Below are 7,938 nucleotides of genomic sequence, written 5' to 3'. Positions count from 1 at the left end.
ATATATATAATTACATTACATAATATATATATAATTTTATGTTATATATATATAAGTTATCTATAGATCTATAAAAGTATGTTTACAAATTTTCATTATAAACTCAGAAAAAAAAGTCATGGTCTTTACTTTCCTCTTTTCACAATTCCAAACAATAACAATTTATAAAAATTTTTCTTATATATCTGGTAAATTAATCTTTCTTTTATTAATATTTCATTAAATTTCATTAAATTAATATCAAATTCAACAATAAAATAATAAAAAATTAAATTATTTGATTTAAATTTTAAATCAAATATTTTAAAAAAGTTATTCCATTTTAAAAAATATACGAATTTTTTGTTCGTTATTATATGTTATTAAAAAATATTTTTAACAACTTTTTCCTTTGCATATAATCAATAGTCGGGTCTGAGCTTTCGAATTATTCTTAAAAAATAACGTAAAAATAGTATTTCGATATTATTACATTAAATTTTATAATTTATAAGTATGCATTTAGAATACGTGAAATAGTATGCGATCGCCATTTCTTAGTGTTATATACCGTATAAACACGGTAGATAAACAAATATTACATTTAGCATACGTTCATAGTAAATTTCGAATTGTTGTGTAAATTCCTTGTATGTAAAAGAAAAAATATAATGTGTAAATAATAATAATATGAAAAATTGAAATTTTTTTATATAATTTATTTGTTGATTATTACGTAAGCATAAATCTATAATTGAGAAATAACTCAGATAACATAAAAAAGAAAGTTCTTTATTAACAGATATTTAATATAATGGATTAATTAATTAATATAATGGATATTAATTATTAATTATTAAATTTATATTTATATATCATTTCTCAAAAATAGAAATAAATATATCGATATGAAACTGATTGTATTTCAATATTAAATAAAATTGATTTGTATTCAATTTTTGAATTTAATTATCCCAAATAAAGATTTAACATTTCAATAATTTAATTTCTTTAAAAGTCCTAAAATCTTAATCTTTATATAAAAAGTTGGAAAAAAAACTCCAATAATTGAATGACACTAAATTTAAAGGAGTGATAGAAGAATAAGAAACTTTAAATATAAAATTTTAGCTTCAAATGTTTTTGAAATATTAATAAAAATTTTTTAGTATTATACATAATATAGATAAAATTAATATAATTATCTTAGTCTTAAAAGTTCTCACTGTTAAATATTTAATGGACAGTCTTGATATCTATAAATAGTTTTCAACAGATTCTTAGTTATATTAGTTACAATGGAATATCTTCAAAACGACATATTTCGGCAAAAAATCTTGTGATTATATATATATATATATATATAATCTTGTGTGATTATATATATTTTTATTTACCAATAAAATTTCATCTCTTTTAATTATTATTTTTTGCATTAGTCTTGAAGAATATTAAAAATTATAAAATATTCTATCATTTTGTTGCAGATTATATAGAATTTAAACAATTCTGATAAATAAGATTTTTGTTATATAAAATATTTAGATTAATCTTTATGTATTTATCTAATCTAAAATTAGAATTTATTTATGGAATAATATTCTTATATTAATATTTTTATATTAATATTTTTATATAATAATATTTTAAAATCCTTAATTCCTTAATAACTGATAAATTGATTATTATTATTCAAAAAAAAATAATGTTTTAAAATATAGAACACTTATTTTCAAATTAATTAAAACATATTTCCTTAACGTAACAAAATGTAAGTGTAATTAAATAGTAATATAATTATGTAAATGTAATTAAGTTAATCTTCAGACTTAAATTTAATTGAATATTTATGAAATTGCATTAAATATCAATTCAGAAATCAATTTTTTAATTAATAAACCAGAATTAATGCAAAAAAATCACGAAAATATAGTCAATTTTATATTTGTTTAAAATCCATGCAATATTACATAGTTATTAAATACCTGAAATTTTCATCGTTGATCTTATCTCCTTTTAATTTCTAAAGAAAATTTCTCGTTATAAAAAAAAATTTATAATTTCTATAAATAATATTTGCTAAATAATGAAAAAAAATTCTAATAAATATATGAATATATTAAAAAATTAATGTTTTCAAAATTATAAACAATTCTTTATTTCAATTAAAATGATGTAATTCTTCACTTTGAAAACTATCATATCGAATATCATTAATTAGTTTATAATTTTTTTCTTAGCTACAAAAGATTTTCTATATATTTTTCTTTTATTTCGATACGTAATATTTTCATATTGAAAAATTATTGTACTCTATGAAGAATTCTCAGACAATTAGATGAAATAAAAAATTGTTTATTTTATAATTTTATAATTTTAAAAAATATTATTAAAATATTAATATTTTAATAATATATTTGTATATTTGTAATGACATATTTATATATTATAATTTATATACATATATTAAAAAGTATATTAAATATATATCTTAAATATATATCTTATACGCTATATATTATATAAACATATATTGTTAATATATGTTTTACATATTCACAAAATTTCATTAAAATTTTTTGATTAGAAAAAATTTTTTGTAAGATATATGAAATTTTTTATCAATTCTATTACATATTGATTATATATAATATTGCCATTAATGTATAACAATGTTTGATTATTATTAATATTATTGATAAATGATAACAAAAATAATTTTTAAAATCTATGTGTCTTAATTTTTTATCCTATTTAATATTATATAGAAGATACTTCTTTTTATGAAATTTATATTTTTATATGCAATTTTTTTTAATAATGATAAATCTTAATTATGACAAGTATAATATTGTATTTTTTTTATATATACTTAAGAAGTTTTATAAAAATATTTTTTCCTACTTTTATTATTTTTTTCTATCTTTCATGAAAAGATATATTACTATATTTAGATAACATATATTATATATAATCCCATTTTAATCATTAAATATTTTCTCGAATTATTGATTATTAAAAAAAGCTTCATACGAAACTTATTCTGTTTTGAGAGGAAAATAATTTAATCAACTTTTTTTTTTTATTATTGATAAGTTAAATTGATAATTAATTAATTATAAATAAATTAAACTTATACATGAAGAACATATGAAAAATAATTTCATTTTTTTAAATGGAATTATATAATTTTCTATACATTATTTAATATATTTCGATATTTCCTATAAAAAATCTATTTTTTTTTAATAAAAATTAAACTTAAGGTTAAAATATCTCTGATAATTAAAATATAGTTTTTTTTATTTTTTATATGATATATTATCTTTATATTTTGATTGGATTGAAATGTATATTAATTAAAAGATTGTAAAATATATAATAATTAAAACTATATTTTAATTAAAAAGACTTAAAAGAAGTATAATTTTATGATGTTATGATATATATTACTTATTACTTATTACTATTACTTATATATTACTATTAAGTTTGAAATGAAATATTATTTATTAAAATAAGAAAAAAGATATTAAAATTTGAACAAAATTGTAATTATCTCAATATTAAAAATCGAACATTATGATTTTTTCAATTTTATTTTATTTTTCGTGCAATATTATTCTATTTATATATTTTTCAAGCATCTATTTTTTAAATATCTATTATAAATACATTATAATTTTTAATTCAATTTTTTATTTTTTAGATTAATCACCAATTAATAGCAATAAATATTTTTTCTTCATTTATAAAATTCTACATCAAATTGTTATTAAACTACGATTTAATTTTCTAATAAGTTTTGCCTGCTTATAATGCTTATAATACCACAAAATCCGAAATATCATTTTTATAATGATTATCATAGGATAACAAGACATTAATTAAAATTTTTTATTTGACAAAATTATTTCAATAAATAATCAATATTCTTAAAATCATCACTTCAAGTTTCCTTAATAAATATGATTTACATATTTTTTTATATCATTACTTCAGATTCTTAATCATATTATTATTAATCATATTTTTCAAATATTTGATTATTTCGTCATTATTTCATATTATTATTTTTTTTGTCGAAATTCTAATATCTGTTTTCTTCTTGATTTTATAACTAACTTTATTGGTCTAATCTTCTAAATCTCTTATAATTATACATTATAATTATACATTCTCTTATAATTATAATTATTATTCTATAAAATTTGAATTCTCTATTATTTGATATATTTTCTTCTATATACTATTGTTAAAACAAAATCTTTCATATTTTTACAAACTATTTTATTTCTTTTTATTGTCATATTCATAGATTTTTTTTCATTATATAACTAATGAGACTTTCTTTAATTAAATTAAACATTAATTATTATATTAATATCTTTTCTAATAAACAGATATAAATGCCCAATAAATATCTCTATTAGAATTTTTATTTTCTTTTACTTTTTGTTCTCACTTTCTTTTTCATAAACATTGTGTATATATGTATATAAAATATATTTTTTATCTCTAAAGCTCTAATAAGCTCTAAAAGCTCTAAAGCTCTAAAATATTATTTTTATTTAATATTCTAACTATTTACTAACTATAATAGTGAAGTAGTTAAGTAAAATATTTAGATCTTTATTTCTTTTTCTTAAAAAAAACTCTGTTTATTTATTTTAAAATCGAAACATGTCAACAAAAAATTAATTTATATTATTCTTTACTTTTCAATAATTATTAAAATTAATTATATTCTTCGATAATATTAATTAACAATCATGTACAAATATATATTTATCTCTTTTAATTTGAACTAATTAACTATAATTATATATATTTGTTTCTTTTTATTATAGTTATAATCTTAGAATTAAATTATTTTTTATTAAAAAATACAAAAACTTAAATTATAAAATCTTATACATAAAAAAATTAATATAAATTCTATGTTAATTTTAATTATTTTTTCGATAAATTTTCATTTCTATAATACTTGATACTATATTATCAAACAAAATATTTCCGGCATATGATTTCAGCCAAGGAACAGCTATAGTATATTTAATATCACATATTTTTTAAACTATTAATGTATTACATTTTTGATTCAAAGAAAATTTTCTCTTGCATTATATTCAAATTAGTAGTTTCAATCTTAAATAAAATATAAAATAGCAATTTTTTCGTACAAAATTTAATGAAAAATTTGAATAAGTTTGAATAAGTTTGTTTTTAATAATATTAAATTTTTTGTTTCATACTTTTTGTAAATATAAATTTCTAAACTTGCAAGATAAATTAAGCTAGATGAAAAATATTCTATTATAAAATTTATAAAATAACAATAAATAATATATTACATAATACTTCATAAAAAATGTTTTTCATATACTATACTATATAATAATTATTGAAAGTCTCTTGATTTTAATAATCTTGAAATATATTGTCATTTATTCACATACAATTTTTATTGAATAACTTAATAATATCTATTTCTTTATCGAGCTATAACAGATACATTATTAATCATGATTAAATTACATAACGAAATATAAGATATTCTATGATTTTTAATGTTCCTCAAGTGCAATGTACTAAATTTTACATATTCATATAAACTATTTTCTTAATAATATAAATCTTATAGAATAATATAGAAAATCGCAGTTTTTTTACCAATTTAATCTATTTATGAAAAAAATGTATAAGATAAACATATAAGATTTGATGAAACATTAACGAAGTTTTGTTGTTTGAAAATAGAATAATTTCTTATTTTTGTATACTAAATTTAAAGTAAAAAAAGTAAAAAAAACTATAAAAATTGCTTACATTAGATTTAGAAAATAAATAAATAAAAAATATTAATTTTTTAGAATTTTGAATATATTTAGAAAATATAATCAAAGAAAGTAATTTTTTTTCAAATATTTTTATTATTTGTTTTTTTCTTGTAAAATCAATTTTTATCAATATTTTTTCTTACTGAGATATACCGCTTTAAAGTTATCATTCCATCATTATTACATTATTATTTCATATTTAATTTATTAATAATAAAAAATTATGAGGATTCGAATTTTATCTTTAAATAGGATACTACAGAATGAAAATGTATATATATATTATTTATTAAAAATTATTTTTTTTTTATGTATATATTATATATATATATATATATTGTTTTTTTAAACATAAACAAAAAATAGTTTTCAATAAATTTTTATTCATATGCATTAAAAATAAATTTAATATATATATTCGACGAAAATCTTATAGTGATAATCAATTTTTTTTTTTTGATTTGAGAAAATATAATATTATATAATGGAATTGATAAAAATAAAAATTATTTTTTTTGATTATACTTTATAAATATAGCCAAAATTCATAAAAAATTTGTATTCATTTATCTCCTAAACATAATAACATAATAAAACAAAAACAATTTTTTTGTTTAGATTTATATTCTGAAAATACATAGTAAACTATTCCATTTTTAAATGATAAAATTTGATATATTTTATTGAATTTTTTATAATTTTATAATTTTGTTGTCCATTTTTTACATAAAATATAATTTTGAATAAATCAAAGAAAAAATAAGTAAAAATAAATGTACTGTAATTGATTTTTTTTTATAACTTAAAAATTATTTTATATGGATATACATACATATATATACATATACATATATGTGAGAAAATAATGTATTGAATACAACAAATATTTTTTTTATTGATATTATATAAATTATATCGAATATCAAAATTGTATTAAATCAAATAAATAAATTATAATATAACAAATATTTTTTTATCCATAAAAAATTATCATTAGTATCATTATGTATAAAGAATAAACTATAATATTCAACACATTTTCTTCGACATATTATTGGACTTGTTTATAATCAACATTGCTATCAGACTTTAATTAGATTAATTAAATCCGTAATTATTAACAATGTTTTTTGTTAATAACTTAATAACTTATTATTAACAAAAACCGTAATGAAAGTTTTTATAATGAAAAATATTTTGAAATTATCTCACGAATTTTCAATTAACGAATGTTTCCATAATTTTCGAGACATTCTATATATACAATATATAACTATTAATAAAAAATAATAAATTAATAAATATAATAATTATTAATTTTTTATTGTTCTAAAATCTTTTTTTTTTACAAACAAGACAATGAAGTTTTGAAATACTTATAACGTAATAATCTCAAAATTCATTTCAAATTTAATTTTTTTTTAAATAAACCAAATAATAAACTATTTAAAAATTTGATTTGTTTTATTTATAAATAATTGTAAATTGTTATAATAGAAACATTTTTTTTAATTGCAGTTTTTTCTTTAACTTCTTACTTATATTTTTATAGATTAATATTTTTTATAGATTATTTTATTATGATCTAATAAAATTTATGTGATATAATAAAAAAAAATAATTGTAATATTGAATTTTTTAATTTTTAAAGTATTTTTAAATTCTTTGACAATTTTTGTTGCAATTGTATATTTTTAAATTGCTTTTAATTAATGGAAAAATGATAAAATAACTATAAATTTTGTTTTTTTATTAATAAATTAATTTTTGTGTTTTTTGATTTTGTACATTATTTGATATTTTCATTATTTATAATTATAAATGATTGCATGTATTTCCATCTTTTTATTTTTATTTTTCTTCATCTTTGTTTTATTAATAATTTGCTAATATTATAAATAAATTTTTCCTTTTTTATGATGTTTATATTACAATATTTATATGATATATTATTAAATATATTTAAATATATTTATGCAAATACTAATTAGATATATTTTTATCATTTTTAAATATTTATTAATGTTTTTAAAAACAAAAATATAAATATTATAATTTTTTTATAAATTATTGATAATATTTAAGTATTTTTATATATATTAATAATTCATTAAAATTA

The sequence above is a fragment of the Apis dorsata genome, unplaced genomic scaffold (genome assembly GCF_000469605.1).
Source record: "Apis dorsata unplaced genomic scaffold, Apis dorsata 1.3 scaffold_943, whole genome shotgun sequence".
In the NCBI taxonomy this organism is placed as follows: Eukaryota; Metazoa; Arthropoda; class Insecta; order Hymenoptera; family Apidae; genus Apis; species Apis dorsata.
Note: the sequence above shows the minus strand (reverse complement) of the source record.